Genomic DNA, 18,909 nt, shown 5'->3' with positions numbered 1-18,909 from the left:
TGGCCCTTATGTAATAACCGAGGTAATCAACCCAGTGGCATATCGTTTACTTCTCCCTGCATCCTTGAAACTTCATAATGTGTTCTATAGGTCTCTACTCAAACCATTAGGCTCCGTGGTAGAGGAACCTGGTTCCATACCAACTCCAGTGTTGGTAGACGGTCATATGGAGTTCGCAGTGCAAAACATTGTATAGTCTCGGTGGGTACGTGGTTCCTTGCAATATCTTGTACATTGGAAGGGGTACAGTCCGGAGGACCGATCGTGGGTACCAGCCAAGTTAGTGCATTCGGATCGTCTGGTTAGAGCTTACCATGCTCGGTATCCTGAGAGACATGGGGGTCCGGAGGCCCCCGTTGAAGGAGGGGTACTGTCATGGTGTGTTTTGAGTTTTGGGTAGGTGGTGTAGGAGTTAACTCTAAGAGCCTCTCTGTGGATCTGGGAAGGGTTTTTATAGCTTCAGGGGAGAGCCGTCCCCTGTCGCTTATACTCCTATCTGAGTGTGCCCGACCCTGCTCTGTCCGTGCATCACGCCAATCATTGTCCGCCTGCCTTGTATTCTGACCCTGCTCTGTTATGGTTTACGTCTCTGGTTTGCTGACTCTGTACCTGCTTTGCCTGTGCTGTGTGTGACCCTTGGCTTTGTCTGACCTCCCTCCTGAATATCCCTCCTGTACCGCGCTTGCCCGTACTATGTATGACCTTTGGCTTTGTCTGACCTCCCATCTGTGTATCCCTCCTGTACCTCGCTTGCCCGTACTGTGTATGACCTTTGGCTTTGTCTGACCTCCCATCTGTATATCCCTCCTGTACCTCGCTTGCCCTACTGTGTATGACCTCCGTTTTGCCTGACTCTGAGTTTTCGGTATAGTGTCCTGCCATCTCTGCAAGCAGGACGCTAAGCCCCGCCCCCTCGCAGTCACATGACCGTAGATCCTGTGACTGCTTGCTAAACTTCAGCTTCCACAGGTCCTGTGCATCTGTACTTTCCGGCCGTACCTGTCCCCGGGCCCCCTACAGTGCGGGTGAGTCCCTGCTCAGTGGAGGCTGTACGCCGGCGCTGTCAGGATCCTGACACAGAGATTCATTTTAGAAGTCACTGGATCTTTTTGGGACAAAACGGCTCCTGCACCAATCTCAGAAGCATCTACCTCATCCTGGGAGTTAGACATCAGGTTGCCGTAGAACCGGAGCAGAAATGAATCTCCGCTTAAGCTCCTGAAATGCAGAGACTGTCTCTGGAGACCAATTCACCACATCAGCGCCCTTTTTGGTTAGATCAGTCAGTGGTTTGACAATACCAGAAAAATTACTTATAAATTTATGGTAGAAATTAGCAAAACCCAAATACTTCTGGAGAGCCTTCAAAGAAGTGGGCTGAACCCAATCTTAAATGGCCTGTACCTTGGCCGGGTCCATTTCAATAGCCGACGGGGACAAAATGAATTCCAAAAATGAAATCCTCTGTACACCAAAGTGGCACTTCGATCCCTTAACATACAGAGAATTTTCCCTCAAAATCCGAAACACAGTATGGACATGTTCCACAAGAGAATCCCAATCACTGGAAAAGATCAAAATATCATCCAGATAAATGATCAAAAACCTATCCACAAAGTCCCAGAAAATATCGTTCATAAAAGATTGGAAGACAGAAGGGGCACTAGTGAGCCCAAAGGCATCACCAGGTACTCAAAATGTCCCTCCGGAGTATTAAATGCCGTCTTCCATTCATCCCCGTGCTTGATGCGAATAAGATTATACGCCCCCTGAGGTCAAGCTTGGTAATCCAACAGGCACTTTTAACACTGGAAAATAAATCAGAAATCAGGGGTAACGGGTACTGATATTTAACAGTGATTTTGTTAAGGGAACGATAGTCAATACAAGGCCTTGATGAACCATCTTTCTTGGCCACAAAAAAACCCCAGCACCTAAAGGTGAAGGGGATGGTCTAATATGACTCTTAACAAACTACTCCTTGATATAAGATCGCATAGCATCATGTTCGGGTACCGATAAGTATAAAAGCTGACCCTTGGGAAATTTACACCCGGGCATTAACTCAATTGCACAGTCATAACTCCTATGAGGAGGCAAAGATGCAGACTTACTCTCACTAAATACATCATAAAAATCAGCCAAATAATCTGGAATATCATGAGACTGAGGAGAGGTGGAGAAAACTGGAGTGTCACTAAGAACACACTGACAACCCCAACTCACCACAGGCACAGATTTCCAATCCAAAATAGGATTATGAGTTTGCAACAAGGGAAAACCCAGAACAATAGTTTCATGCAAATTGTGCAACACCAACAATTTACAATTTTCTTGGTGGTCCGGGGTGACCCGCATTATCACCTGGGTCCAAAACTGGGGTTTAATCTCCGCCAAAGGAGTAGCATCAATACCCCTCAAAAGGATAGGAGTCCGCAGGGGTATCATGGGAAAACCACAACATTTAGCAAAGTCTAAATCCATCAGATTCAAAGCTGCTCCTGAATCTACAAACGCCTTAGCAGAAAATGTAGACAAGGAGCAGATCAGAGTAATTGCCAAAAGGAACTTAGGCTGTACACTGCCCAAGGCAAATGTGTGAGCAAAACACTTTTCTCATTTAGGGCAGACAGAAATAGTATGAGATGCATCTCCACAGAAAAAACACAGCTTATTACGCCATCTAAACTCCTGACGTTGCGCCCTAGACAAAACCCTACCACATTGCATGGGTTCAGACGTTCGTTCAAAAGGCGGCAATGCCTCTCGTGTAGTTTTACGTTCACGTAAACGCCGATCAACTTGAATGGCCAATGACATAGAATTGTCAAGACCAGAGGGAACAGGAAATCCCACCATAACATCTTTTACGGTTTCTGCCAAACCCTTCCCGAAAGAGAGCTGCTAGGGCATAGTCATTCCATTTAGTAAGGACCGCCCACTTTCGGAATTTTTGACAATATAACTCTGCAGAATCCTGACCCTGGTTCAATGCCAATAAGGTTTTCTCAGCTTGATCAATTGCATTAGGTTCATCATACAACAACCCCAAAGCTTGAAAAAATGCGTCCACATTAGTCAGAATAGGATCTCCAGGTGTCAGAGAAAAAGCCCAATCCTGGGGATCGCCGTGCAGCAAGGAGATGCCAATTTTAACCTGCTGCACAGAGCTCCCTGATGAGTTAGGCTTCAAGGCAAGAAATAGTTTACAATTATTCTTAAAATTCAAAAATTTAGACAGATCCCCATAAAACATATCAGGAGTAGAGATTTTTGGTTCAACAGCAGATGACTGAGCGAGATAGGCAGAAATTTCCCGCACTTCAGCAGCGAGCTGCTCAACACGATTAGACAATTGCCTAATCTCCATTAAAGAAAAAAAAATCCTCCTACGGCCTCAGAGAAAAAGAGGAAAAAATATATAAAAAAAACTCTGATTTTTTTTTTTACAATTCTTTCCTTCTTTTGAGTACCCTGGAATCTGCGGTTTGGCTGGTGATTCTGGTATGATTGGGTCACAGAGGAGGAGAGCAAGCCCAAGCTAAGCCACAGAAAACCAGAGAGGTTGGTAACTAAGCAGATTGCAGACCCCTGATCCTATCCACACAACTAGCAGTAGCTGTGGAGCGTGCCTACGATGATCCTAGATGCCTCGGCACAGCTTGAGAGCTAACTAAGCCTAAAGCAAGAAAGGGGAAATCTAAACTGCCCCAGAGCAGACCCCAAAGGAATAGATAGCCCCCAAACATATATTTTCGGTGAGACAAGATGAAAACACAAACACAGGTAGGAAAATAGACTGAGCAAATGATGGGGCCCACACTGACTAGACAGGACAGGAAAGGAAAGACACTGTCTGCAATCACGCAAAAAACCCTGCAAAAAGGTCCAACACGTCTGATGCAAAAATACTGAAGTCGCACAACTTCGCCCACTATATCAGCACTCTGATATATTCTGAAAGCAGAGCAAAAAGAGGACAATCTAATAAGGGACAAAAACAAACTGGCACAAGCAGTAACATATGGATGTTGATTCAGCACAGCCCCAGCCGGAGCTGGCTGACCCACACAAAGCTGAAATAGACAAAGCCAGATCAAATGTGAACAGAATAGCAAAAGAACACTTAGCTGAGCATGCAGGGACTGAGCTGGAAACTAAGACCGCAGGAGGCAGGAAAAAATAACCAGCAGGGATAGAGGGAGTTGGCTGTCTTAAATCCAGTCTGAAACCCCAGAACTCCAATCGTCATCCTCATTATCAGGTGGCAAGCCTCTGTTAATCAGATCAGCTCCATTACCTCCAGTAACCACCAGAGGGAGCCCAGAAAAAGAACTCGCAACACCTCCGTCAACCTGACCAGCTCCACCACCTTCAGCAGTAATCAGAGGTAGGCCAGAAAGCGAATTCACAACAGAGAGGCCTAGATGTCGCTTTCTTAGGGACTTTTATTGTTTTACCTGGTTTGTGCTGTGCACAGATGAGGCATGATTGTATGACTTTTGCGGCTGCGAAACTGAAGCCAGGAGTGATCCAGAAGGCATTTATCATGGCACACATGTGACTTTTTGAGGTGTGAGTGGGGCCATGTGTTGCTTGCACCAAGATTGGGAACAGGGATTTTGGAAAACACAATTTATCCTTATTCTCCCATACTCCATTTGAGTTCAGCTCAGCTCCCATTCTCCCTCAGTGTTCCTTCTCTGTTTGGGAAACCTGTTGCTGAAGGGATTTCAGGACATCTTGGCTCAGTGTGGCTGGAATACGCTTACCCCCCGCCACCATTCACTGCTCCCTAGGCCGCCTTGCTGCTACTTTAGCAGCCTCGTCCACCCTTCTGTTGCCCTCTACCTCCATGGAGTCACTGTTCGTGTGTGCTTTTGTGGCGCCCCCAGGAGTATGGTCACCACAGTGGCATTGCCTTCCTCCTAGGGAGAGTGATGTCACGTCTGGAAGCAATGAAGGGTCTCTCTGGCAGGTAATCACTGCATGCAACACAGTTCCCACTCCGGGTCAGCAGAGGGAGCTCTGAATCCAGAACTGAGGGAAGGAGCTGTCTCTGGGGGCCAGGAGGGAGTGAGTCAGTAAGTGTGAGGAGGGCGTCGTGTGTAGACGTGGAGGAGAAGAGCTGGGGTGACTGAGGAAAGTGGAGAGCTCAGTCCCAGTGGAGCCTGGTCTCCAAGGGTGTATGGATACTAACGGTCCTGCACCAGAAACCAGAGGAATAGGAAGGTGTAAATGCTCTATTCCCACATAATCCTCAGAGGCACAACAGCGACGGGTGAGCAAAGAGAGATAGAAGGCTACGGCTGTCTGCCATGCGAGTGGAGTGTGGATAACATCAGAAAGGAGGAACTCCAGTGTAACTCAGTACTGGGAGTACTTCATTGAGAGCGCTAGTAAGGAGACTGCACAACCCATCTGCCAGAGTGATTCCTGATTTGCTTCCAGGCTAACCAGCTCCTGTGCCATCTGTACTCAGGACCCTGGACTGCATTTGCCAAGTAAAGGTAAAGTAAAGAAACTGCAACCTATTGTGTCCTTGCCTTCTTGCTGCGACCTCCCCGGCACTGCTACATCTCTGTGCCTGACACTGCACCTTCCTTCCCAACACCAATCTTCCACTGCCCTGGGACAACAGCCCTGCCTGTGGAGGGTTATAACATCTTGGCTGCACCACACCATCTGTCCCAGCGGATCTGTCTGCAGCGTCGGTTTAACATCTTCATTGCCGAACACCACAGGTGGCATCACGAATCATCTATTCATAAACTTTATTCCATCACTTCACTCCCTTACATGGACGCCCAGGGCAACGGATCGGGTCACCGCTACTGTGACACTTCCCTGTGAAATACCGGCCCGGTACCGAGTACCCCATTGCCCTGGTGGGCGATCCATTTTGGCGTCCCGAACAGGATTAACGGAGCCCGGTATCCCCGGGTCCTGTGTGTCAGAGACTGTGTTTGGTGCTATAGACTGTGTGCGGAATTGGCGCCATTGCCGCCATTATCCCGCTGATTGGCGCGCACGGGAAGAAAAGGGGGCAGACCTTCGTGGGCGGAGCCAGCCGAAAAGCGTGAAAGGAGAAAAGCGCATGGGAAGTGAGAAGCTGAGGCCTGCAGTTCCTGATCCAGCTGAGGAGCGGCATCCGGTAAGCCAGCGCAACCCCGCGGCCTGGCCCACGTTAACTAGGGGGAGAGAAAATGTCTGAGGACAATGCCAATGTAGCAGCGGACGCTCCCACTAACCTCCCAGCGCCACCAGATGCAGGGTCCAGTGCAGCTGCGGCTCCAACAGCGCCACTGAATCCGGCAGCCAGCGCTGCCTCCAGGGCACCGCAAGAATCAGCGCCCACCGCAGCGGTCCCCATAATGCCGCTGTCCATGCCCTATATAGCGGGAGCAGCCTGGCTACCGCAGTACTCGGGTGAGTCACATACCCTGAGTGAATTCAAAGAGCGACTGTGCAGCTTGTTCGAAGTGTATCCCCTGTCTGAAAGTCAGAAATTGAACATTCTTTTTGGGCAGCTAACAGGTGCAGCACAGAGAGAAGTAAAAGCCTGGCAGGACACTGATAGAGACTGTTAAAAAGATCCTGGCTAAGCTCAGAAGCACCTTTGACACCCGCTCTGCAGCTGAAATAAAGATGAGATTCTTTGGATGTAAGCAGAGAGTGCAGGACAGTATACGGGACTATGCTCTTAACCTGCAGGAGGCGCTGCAAGCCATAAAGCAGATGGATCCAGACAGTATGCAGGACGGAGACCGACTGTTAAAGGAGCAGTTTATTGAAGGACTCCTATCCAGTACCCACAGAGCACAGCTGCGCATTATAGCCCTGCAGAACCCTGACCTGGATTTTGCAGACTTCAAGGACAGGGCTATCCGGGTGCTGCATGAACCAACTGTCAACCGTCCAGCACCCCCTAGGCGCCCAGTGATCACCTACCACCAGGAAACAACATCTTTCCCCCTCAGCCCTGTGGAGGCTGATGCACAGACTCTGGACAATGACCCATCTTCAGAACTGCGTCTTCAGGTCCAGGAGTTGACCAAAGGTATGGCTGCACTTGCCAACCCGTGCAGTCCCTGCAGGAGTCCTCCAAGGAGAAGATCCAGTAGGCCTCCACTCCAGAGGATGTCCCGTGGATGCGGAGGAAGAGGATCCTGCCACTCCGAGGGAGGAACAGCGATCGCTATGACCAGAACGGACGTCCCATCTGTCGTCACTGCCACAAGGCAGGCCACCTCGCAAGATTCTGTCCTTTAAGCGAGTAACCCCTAGGACAGAGGGCCAACTCCCAGGAGTAGGACCACAAGGCCCAAGGAACTGGTGAGCCAAGTATGTTGGAGGGCGACCGGTCCTCCCCGTGGTGATTGATGGCATCCCCATGAACACTTTGCTGGACACTGGCTCTCAGGTGACCACTATGCCGTATATCCTTTACAAGCAGTATTGGGCTGACTCAGAACTTACCCGTGGCCCAAGTGATGAACTCACAGTAGTTGCCAGTAATGATCAGTCTTTACCGCAAGTGGGATGTAAAGAAATTACTGTTAAAGTGAGTCGAGTAGAGTTAAAATCTCAAGGTCTGATAGTTGTGGATATTGATCGACGAGAATGTAACCCAGTGATGACTCTTGGTACCAATGTGTTTGAAAATTGTCTTTCCGAGGTTATTGTCTTATTGCAACAGGTGGCTGAGACTGCTGGTTCCAGTGAACAATGAGTCCTGCAGAAGGAGATCAGAGCCCTGATGCAAAGACAGCAGGTAGAACTCTCTGGCGAAGAAATTGGCAGCATCAGAGTGAGTGATTCTTTCCCCATTGCGATACCCCCCAGATGTGAAATGCTAATTTGGTGTCGGGCAGCTATAGGCCTCAGAGGGAAAGATTACCAAGCAGTGGTAGAGCCAGTGTACTCTGATAGCCGGCCCACTGTCCTGACAGCTGGAGGGGTAGTTGATGTTCCCAAAGGGAGAGTACCTGTACGCCTCTTGAATTGTGGGTAGGAGGAGGCCACAATACCTCGGTATGCCACAGTTGCTAAGCTGCTTACTGTCAGTAACAACGCAATACAGGCAGCAGAGCCCTTGGTCTCATCCGACCAGATGGAGGACAATGGCTCTGTAAAGCAGCTGGAGGAGTGGTGCCAGCAACTGCAGGTGGGAACTGACTCCACCCCTTCATACCAAAAGAACGGGGTTTACCGGGTGACTCAAGAGTATGAGCAGGTATTCAGTAAACACCCTCTAGATTTTGGGAAGGCAAAAGGGGTTCAACACCATATCCCCGCTGGAGACCATCCACCCATAAAAGAAAGGTACCGGCCTATACCCCCAACACAATACCAGTGTGCCAAAAGTATGTTGCGGGAAATGAAGGAAGCTGGGGTGATCAGAGACAGTTGTAGCCCCTGGGCAGCTTCAATAGTATTTGTGAAAAAGAAAGAGGATACCATGAGAATGAGTGTTGATTACAGAAAAATTAACAGCATTACACATAAGGATGCCTACCCATTACCCAGAATTGAAGAGTCATTAGTCGCACTTAAAACTGCTATTTTTCCACCTTGGATCTCACTAGGGGGTATTGGCAAGTTCCCGTGGCAGAGGCAGACAAGGAGAAAACAGCATTTACCACCCCAATGGGTCTCTGTGAGTTCAACTACATGCCATTCGGGCTCTGCACCGCTCCAGGGACATTCCAACGGCTAATGGAATGCTGTCGTGGGCACAAGAACTTCGAGACAGACCTGTTGTGCCTTGATGATGTCATTGTTTTCTCTAAGACTTATGAAGACCATCTGAAGCACCTGGCTGAGATGTTCGAAGCATTGTCCAACTTTGGTCTGAAGGTGAAGCCTTCCAAATGCCACTTCCTGAAGCCCAAGGTTCAGTACCTCGGTCATGTAGTGAGTGCAGAAGGTGTGGCACCAGATCCTGACAAAGTCACAGTCATCTGGGACTGGCAGAAGCCCAGCAACCTCCATGAAGTACGTCAATTCCTCGGGCTGGTAGGCTACTACCGAAGGTTCATCAAAGGCTTCACTGAGATAGCCACTCCTATGCAAAATCTTCTGGTGGGTCAGCCCAAGAAGGCCAGAAAGCAGAGTCCTACATTTGAATGGAATGAGGAGCTGGAGAGGTCCTTCACTCGACTGAAGATGGCTCTCACAGGAGATGAAGTTCTGACCTACCTTATGACCAACCGTTTGTTCTGTGTACTGATGCCAGCAACGTGGGACTGGGCGCAGTACTGTCACAGGTACAGAATGGCAAAGAAAGAGTGATCTCCTATGCCAGCAGGAAGCTTCGTCCCACTGAAAGGAACCCTGACAACTACAGTTCCTTCAAGCTGGAGTTCCTTGTCATAGTCTGGGCTGTGACTGAATGATTCAAGCATTACCTAGCTTCAGCAAGTTTACCATCTTCACGGATAACAACCCGTTGACTCACTTGGACACCGCAAAACTAGGCACATTGGAGCAGCGATGGATGACTCGGCTGTCTAACTATGAATTTACAATCAAATACCAAGCAGGGCACAAGAATGCCAATGCTGATGCACTGTCCAGAATGCCCAATCTGCCAGATGCAGGAGAAGACCCCAGAGGCACTCTAAGAAATAGAGCTACATGCCTTCCACCGGCCAATTGCGGCCCAACGTGCCCAAGGAGTGAGGAACAGACGGTCTATCCTGAAAGAGGCTACCCTCAATCCATTGCCTCATCATGACTGGGCAGAAACCCAGGATAGTGACTCTGCAGTCCGCCTGGTAAAGGAGCTGCTGTCACAAGCTGACTCACGCCCGGATTCAGATGCTCCTGAAGAAACCCAGTAGTTGTGGAAGGAAAGAGGCAGACTTTTCATCTATGAAGGAAAGCTGTGTCGGAGGAGTATCAATGCCCGCACTCATGAGTTGGTCTGGCAGGTGGTAGTCCCAAAGAGAGAGGCATCGATGGTCCTGGAAGCATACCACAATGGAGCTGGACACTTCGGATGGAAGAAGTTGGAAGCCTTGCTCCGGGAGAGACTCTACAGGGATGGTATGAGGAAGGCTATTGAAAATTGGTGCCGGGAGTGTGGACAATGTAACCTGCGCAGAAAGGACCGTAACAGCCAGCGAGCTCCTTTGCAGCCAATAATAACCAAGCAACCACTTGAGTTGGTCGCCCTGGACCATGTGAAGCTGGTCTCAAGCCGTTCCGGCTACATTTATGCTCTTACCATTGTTGACCACTACTCGAGATTCCTGGTAGTAGTGCCTGTCAATGACCAAACAGCGAGGACAGCAGCCAGAGAATTCCAACAGCTCTTTTGCCGACCACACGGTTACCCTGAGAGAGTGCTTACAGATCAAGGTCCAGCTTTCGAGGCAGAAGTGTTCCAGGAATTCTGTAACTTGTAAGGTTGCAAGAAGATCAGGACAACCCTGTACCATCCACAGACCAAGGGCATGTGTGAAAAGATGAACCAGGTAGTGATTGACCTACTGAAGACCTTGCCTTTGGACGAGAGGAATCTGTGGCCAGAAAAGTTGCCAAATCTTGTAGACCTCTACAATCACATTCCTGTGAATTCCATCAACTGCACTCCAGCCTACGTAATGAGAGCGAGGCCTGGCAAGTTGCCTATTGATTTGGATATGGAAGTCCTTACCCCTGAAGTAATATCCCCAGATGCTGACTGGGATACAGAAAGGCAACAGCAATATCGAAGGGTACAAGAGTGTGTGGAAAAGAGTCTAGCTCAGGCAAGACAAAAACAAGAAAAGAACTACAACCAAAATGCACCTGCAGTTCCCTTGTCACCAGGAGAACAAGTCCTCAAGAGGAAAAGAAGGCTGCATAAATTGGATGACCAATGGGAAGCTAAACCATACACCATCTTACCATCAAACTTCTATAACACCAAAGTGTACCTTATCAGTAAGGATGGGGGTGAAACCTCAGCAGCAGTATCAAGGGATCATCTGAAACTGTGCCCTGACCAGTTAAAAGAAAGGATGGAAGAACAAAACAATCTTCAGCCCATTGAAGAAGAGGAAGAAAAGGTCAGCACTGTACTTGGTGAATTCCCTGCAAACTGGACAAGAATGGGTCCTGCCATTGTAGTTCCTGTCCTAACCTTTCCCCAGCCTACTGCAATTGAAGTAGCAGATACTCAAGAGAACGTTGAAAATCAGGAAATTCAGGCAGCGAATGCCACACCAGCAGTGGAGCCAGAGAATCCTTGCCCTGCTAGTGGTGAATCTGTCATGCCCACAGTGAGTCTAAGAGTTCACAGACGGCTACTCCCAAGTTTACCCACACAAGAGCTACATAGGTCTACCCGTAGTACCCAAGGTATACCGCCCATCAGATTTTGCATATAAGTAAGTTAAAGTAAATAATGATAGTGTCTAATGTTCTATAGTAATAGTGAATGGTTTAATAAAAATGTAAATATGTAATCTTTCTCAAGTTTTGTGCCTACAGAGACTCTGTTAGAACCTGTATATAGTTCACCAATTGCCCAGGAATGGGACCATGGACATTGGCGCATGGACTTATCGTCGTAGGACTCTTTTTGAGCATTTGGTTTTTGTAAATTTTTCCTTTTTGAATCTTGTACACTTATAATTGTTTACTTGTTTATATTGGTTACATGTTTTTCTTCAGCCCAGGAGTGCTGAATTGCACTATGGGGGAATATGGCGCCCCCAAGAGTATGGTCGCCACAGTGGCATTGCCTTCCTCCTAGGGAGAGTGATGTCACGCCTGGAAGCAATGAAGGGTCTCTCTGGCAGTTAATCACTGCATGCCACACAGTTCCCACTCCGGGTCAGCAGAAGGAGCTCTGAACCCAGAACTGAGGGAAGGAGCTGTCTCTGGGGGCCAGGAAGGAGTGAGTCAGTTAGTGTGAGGAGGGTGTCATGTGCAGACGTGGAGGAGAAGAGCTGGGGAGACTGAGGAAAGTGGTGAGCTCAGTCTCAGTGATAGCGCATGATCTGGAGCCTGGTCTCCAAGGGTGTATGGATACTAACGGTCCTGCACCAGAAACCAGAGGAAAGGGAAGCTGTAAATTCTCTATTCCCACATAATCCTCGGAGGCACAACAGCGACAGGTGAGCCAAGAGAGATAGAAGGCTACGGCTGTCTGCCATGCGAGTGGAGTGTGGATAACATCAGAAAGGAGGAACTCCAGTGTAACTCAGTACTGGGAGTATTTCATTGAGAGCGCTAGTAAGGAGACTGCACAACCCATCTGCCAGAGTGATTCCTGATTTGCTTCCAGGCTAACCAGCTCCTGTGCCATCTGTACTCAGGACCCTGGACTGCATTTGCCAAGTAAAGGTAAAGAAACTGCAACCTATTGTGTCCTTGCCTTCTTGCTGCAACCTCCCCGGCACTGCTACATCTCTGTGCCTGACACTGCACCTTCCTTCCCAGCACCCATCTACACTGCCCTGGGACAACAGCCCTGCCTGTGGAGGGTTATAACATCTTGGCTACACCACACCATCTGTCCCAGCGGATCTGTCTGCAGCGTCGGCTTAACATCTTCGTTGCTGAACACCACAGGTGGCATCACGAATCAACTATTCATAAACTTTATTCCATCACTTCACTCCCTTACATGGACGCCCAGGGCCACGGACCGGGTCACCGCTACTGTGACACTTCCCTGTGAAATACCGGCCCGGTACCAAGTACCCCACTGCCCTGGCGGGCGATCCACTTTTAGCTTGACAATGCCAACCTGGATTGGTAACATCAATGCCTCCATTAATTGTTTCACCAGCTCTGCATTTTTAATGGGCTTACCGGCTAATATAAGAAATGCTCTGCTTCTCCATGTAGGGCCATAATCATGGGCTATTCTCCATGCATAATTCGAATCTGTGTAAATGTTATCGACTTTACCTGCAGCGGCTCTACGCGCCTCAGTGAGTGTCATCAACTCTGCCTCCTGTGCCGATACCTCATGTGAGGTTACCACTGCATATCTAGTGTAGAATCATCCATCCTGGTGGTATCTGGAGCCATCAACAAACAGCTCAAAATCTACATTAGGAACAGGGTTTTTCATGAACATGTGCAAAAACCCCACTGTCTCCTGACTCATCAGTTCTATGCAGTCATGTCCATGCGTCATGTCAAAGCATTCTTCCTCACTTGCTAATTCGGTCACAAATTCCCCCTTTTCTGAATCCAGAGGCAGGAAGGTGGCTGGATTCAGAACGCTACGTCTTTTGAGGGTGACATACTCAGGAATTAGTAGAGCACATTCAATTCGGAGCTGTCTGGCCATAGACAGATGTTTTGGTTGAACTTGTACGAGTATGGAATGGATGTCATGTGGGGAATAAATTGTCAAAGGAAAAGTCAGCGTGATCTCACATGCCTTTCCTAGTAGTAGTGCAGCTGCTCCTACTGCACGGGCATACGTAGGTGACCCTCTGATCACTGAGTCTAATTGTGCTGAGTAGTAAGCTATTGGTCTCTGTTTTCCTCCATGTTGTGTCAGTACTGCGGCAGCATGTCCTCCCTGTTTTGTGCAAAACAAGAAAAATAGCTGGTCATAGCTTGGAATGCCTAAGGCCGGGGCTGACACAATGAGCAGTTTGAGAGAATGGAAGGAATCAATTGCTTCTTGAGTGAGATCGTAGGGGTCTGATGACAAGCAGTCATAGAGTGGTTGCATCATTTGTGAAGCAGACCTTATCCAAGGCCTACAGTAGGTCACCAAGCCTAGGAAAGTGCGTAGATGCTGGTGTGACCTGGGTAAAGGGAGATTTTGAATTGCCTGTTTTCTATTTTCAGTCAGGTGTCTTGTACCTTCGGCAATAAAATGTCCCAAAAATGTCACCTTTTGTTTGCAATACTGTAATTTGTCACGTTAGACCTTGCAACCCTTTCCTGCTAAAAAGAATAGCAAGAAACCAGTAGCTTCTCTGCAGGACAACTGGTCCGGGCAGAAGACCAAGTGGTCATCCACGTACTGTAATAGTACAATCTGTGAATTAGGTGGTTGCCACGACTCAAGGATCCCTGCCATCGCTGCTGAATAGATGGCAGGGGATTTCTTTCCCCCTTGTTGGAGGACCGTCCAACAATATTGTTTATCTTCATGAGTAAAAGAAAAAGATACTGACAGTTAGGGTGCAGCGGTACAGAGAAAAATGCATTCGCCAAATCAATAACTGTGAAACATTTTGACATCACTGGGATCTGTGACAAATGTGTGTGGGTCAGGGACAATTGAGGTCACACTCTCTGTAACATCATTAATAGCCCTTAAGTCATGAAACATTCTGTAAGTGTCAGGGGAACCCTTGGGTCCTTTTTTCTTTATGGGATACAAAGGGGTGTTTGCAGGGAGAAGTTCTTTGCACCAGAACCCCTGCCTTAACATACTCTTTAATATCCCTGCTCAGGGCCATTGATTTGGCTAGGCTCAATGGGTATTGCTTTAAACCAGGAGGAGTGGTCCCTTCTTTCAATGACAGTAAATTCATAGGGGTATTGTCACTAACAATAAGTTTTGTAAGTACCTCTTGGCTATCTTGTAATTTTAGTCTTATTTGTTTAGTCATTGGGGCTTTAGTCATTTGTTCCTCTACCTCCCCACACATTCCACAATCTCGTTAGTAATCATGTCTGGGCACTATCAAGTCTTTGCGTACCACAGTGTCAATCAAAATTTCTTCCTCTCCCCTCCCTGGCTTTGCTATGGTGGTCATCAAGGCAGTACCAAGTTCGGAGGGGACAAGAAAAGGGTACTAATTTATCACTGGGTTGCCAGTTTCTTAGTCTGAAGGTGAAGGAGGTGAAAGATCTGTCTTCTTATTCTCCTTAGTAGGGTTTTTGCAGTGGCGAGAGTAATGTCCATTTCCTCCACAATTCTCCACCTCACTGTTTCTAGGTCCCTAGGTCCCCTGCTACGTCTCCATTGATTTCCTTGTGCTCCAGCATACATGACAGGTTGTCTTATCGTCCTTGTTTGTTGAACTCACTTAGCTACCTTAAGGAGGTTGTCAGGAACACCGCACTACACTCGCTCACTGAGCCAGTGCGCGTGTCCTGAGTACAGAAACAGTGCTAAAAGACCTGTGGATGCTGAAGTTAGCAAGCTGGCACAGGACCTAGGTCATGTGACTGCAAGGGGGAGGAGCTTAGCGTCCTGCTTTCAGATATGACAGGACACCATACAACAACTCAGAGTCAGGCAAAACGAAGGTCACACACAGTATGGGCAAAGCCAAAGGTCATACACAAGAGGGCGACGTGGTACCAAGGGGACGAGCAGAGAGAAGTCGGGTCACAAGCAGAGAGTCCTACACGAGAGGTAGCGCAGTACAAGAGGGACAGGCAGAACTCGTAACAAGGACAGAACCGGATCAAAACCAAACAAGCAAGCAAGATATCAGGCACAAGGCACATGAACGCACAAGGTCAACTAACTCAGCCGAGGGCAGGAGTATAACTGACACCGGACCTAGGTCCAGTGAGCATTAAATAGCCGCCCTCTGCCAGAGAGAGGCGGAACAATTAACCACCAGTCTGATCAGGACGGGCCAAAGCGAAACCCCGTCCTGGATCATGACAGTACCCTCCTCTCATTGGGGGGCCACCGGACCCCCAGGTCTCTCAGGGTACTTGGCGTGAAAGGCCCGGACCAACCGATCCGCATGGACCGATCGAGCAGGAACCCACGACCTTTCTTCAGGACCGTAGCCTCAGGGCAGTTTCTAGGGAATTTTGCCAACAGGGCGAACATCGAAAAAGTGCCCCCCCCGAACATTAACATGCTGAATACCCGGATAAATATCGTCACACCATGACCAGACCACATATTACCACCACATAGTCACCGAATAATACCACATACAAGGAACAAATAGCGCCGTACCATGGCCAGACCACATAGTCACCGATTAATACCACATACATGAAACAAATAGCGCCACACCATGACCAGACCACATATTACCACCAGATAGTGACTGAATACTAGAATACTGATCATTAATTAAAAACACAATACTAAGTGCAATTGTATACAGGAACTCTATATTTACTGACAGTGTGCAGGTAACACACTGACTCACCAGTGACATCTCTAGCTGAAGTCCTTCATCTTTGCTTTTCTTTTTCATCCAGTACAGACCGCCATCACTTCTTCCAGCCAAGACTCGTCTCTGCATGAAATAACACAGTTACCTAGAGCACGGCTTCCAGAGCACATTCCCCACTTTTTCCCTTCTACACTACACATCTGAATACAGACGTGCACCCACCATTAATACATAATTGGTTATTATGCAACCCACCATTCCAAATATAAATTATAATCCACCACTGTGCACCCACTAACTATAAATGTCACTTTCCCCATTTAATATATAAATTAGCACCTGTACTCTTTCCCCCAATTCATTACCAGGCACTTCAACCTCAACACCCCCCCATTATGTACCTCCCGCTCTAACCCTAACACCGATTCATTATATTTACATGCCCCTCCTGCCTCAATTCATTGTCATGTCTTTCTCTCCCACCCTCTATTCATTATCAACTGCTCTACCCCACATTCAATACATCACTTACTCCCCCACACTCAAAATTCTTTATTTGTTCTCCAGATAGAACATTTGCTCTCCTCTCCCCCCACCTTCAATTTATGATTCACTCTCCTCACCCCCCACCTTCAATTAAATTGCTGTGCCCCGTCACTCACACTGAATTCATCATTTGCAGTCTCGCGTCCTCTCCCTCACATCATCATTTGCAGTCCCGCACTTTAATTTGAAGTCCCCTTCATCCGTTGCAGTCCCCTATCACCCCTCACTTCATCTGCAGTGCCCCTTCATCATTTGCAGCCCCCTATCCCCCTTCAATTTCATCATGTGCAGTCTCCCTTACCCCCACTTCATGATGTGCAGTCACTCTTACCCCCACACTGTGACGTTTTTCGGAAAAGGACGTCCGAGAGTGGACCCTCTGGGTCGCGGATCTGGAGCCCCGGGGGTCGAGCGCTCCAGGTGAAGACCGACCCCTATACAGGGATCGTTTGGGGCAAGACCACCGAGGACAGAACCGCGACAGCCGGTACCAGGAGGGGCGGCTCAAGGACAAGAGGCGCCCGTAGGCAGGAGTACTGGACTGAGAGGTAGAGGACCTAACAGGACTACTGGATGGGTAGACAGACAGGGAGCAGGTACTAGAGGGGAGAGGACCGGGAGGAAGCACACAAGGGGGTACCAGAAGGGAGAACAGAGCGGTCATGCAGGGTGAACGAACACTGGGAACAAGGATGCAGAGCGAGGGCTGGAAGCCAAGGGGAAGACAGACGGGAAACAGGCGACACTATAGGAACCGGAAGGGGGCCAAAGCGCAGCGTGGCGAGCGCACAGCAACTCTCAGGCATCCTCTCAATAGAGAGCGCGCCAGAAATACCCTAGGGTCCGGAAGCGGGCGGTACGTGCCGCCCCCGGCGCCACCCCCCGTAGGCGGAAGAGGGGACGCTGGTGCGCGCGCGCGCCCTAAGGAAGGAGCGCGGAGCCGTCACAGGAGGGGAGGCAGAGCGTGGGAGCGCGCCGCGGCGAGGACGCCGGTAGGAGGAGGTGGCGGCGGTCGCCGCTGGAGGAGGGGCGGGAGCGGGTGCAGCCGTGACCACCGACATGACAGTACCCCCCTCTTTACATCCCCCCTTTCTGAGATTGGCCAGAAACTTTTTTAGTATTAGAGGAGCGTTGATATTCTTTTGAGGCTCCCAAGACCTTTCCTCAGGACCAAATCCCTTCCACTCAATGAGAAAGAAAGTCTTCCCCCTGACTCTCTTCATGGCTAAAATATCTTTTACTTCAAAGATGTCATCCGACCCTATAGGTAAAGGAGGGGCAACGAAAACCGGTTGTAACCGATTCAGAACTACAGGTTTCAAGAGCGAGACGTGAAAGGCGTTAGGGACCCGGAGTGAAGCCGGTAACCTCAGTTTGTAAGACACTTCATTGATGCGTTTTAGTACCTCGAAGGGACCGATGTAACGAGGACACAGCTTATAGGAAGGAACTTTCAGGCGGATGTGCTTGGTTGAGAGCCAGACCTTATCACCAGGGTGGTACGGGGGAAGGTCCCTCCGTCTCTTGTCTGCATGTCTTTTGATTCGGGCACTGGTCTTCACCAGAGCCTCTCTGGTCTCCTTCCAAATATTCGAAAATTCTGTGGCGAGGGCATCAGCTGCGGGAACTCCTGAAGAGGCGACAAAGGGTAGTGGAACACCAGGATTGCGACCAGAAACCACAAAGAACGGAGTTTTGGTGGTCGACTCACTGGGGTGGTTATTATGGGCGAATTCAGCCCAGGGTAGAAGAGAGACCCAATTATCCTGGTGGGCGTTGGAGAAGTGGCGCAGGTAAGTCGTTAGGTCCTGGTTAATCCGCTCTACCTGCCCATTGGTCTGCGGGTGATAGGCGGAGGAGAAGTCGAGGGACGTACCCATAAGCTGACATAGAGCCCTCCAGAAGCGAGAAGTAAATTGGACCCCTCAATCAGACACAATCCGTAGGGGAAGACCATGCAACCTGAAGATCTGATGGATGAAGATCCCGGCCAACTTCGGAGCGGAGGGCAGCCCGGCCAGGGGGATAAAATGAGCCATCTTAGAGAAGCGGTCCGCCACGACTAAGATGGTGGTGCAACCAGCTGAGCAGGGCAAGTCGGTTATAAAGTCCATGGCAATTTGCTGCCAAGGGGCCTCCGGCACCGGCAACGGATGGAGAAGACCGGAGGGCAAAGTTCTTGGAACCTTGTTCTGCGCACAGGTTGAGCAAGAGGCAACAAAATCTGCCACGTCTTGGCGAAGGGTGGCCCACCAGTAATAACGTGAGAGAAGCGATAGAGTCTTCTTGGACCCCACGT

The sequence above is a fragment of the Dendrobates tinctorius genome, unplaced genomic scaffold (assembly GCF_039654945.1).
Source record: "Dendrobates tinctorius isolate UK_male_01 unplaced genomic scaffold, ASM3965494v1 ptg000007l, whole genome shotgun sequence".
In the NCBI taxonomy this organism is placed as follows: Eukaryota; Metazoa; Chordata; class Amphibia; order Anura; family Dendrobatidae; genus Dendrobates; species Dendrobates tinctorius.
This window is presented reverse-complemented; position numbering follows the sequence as displayed.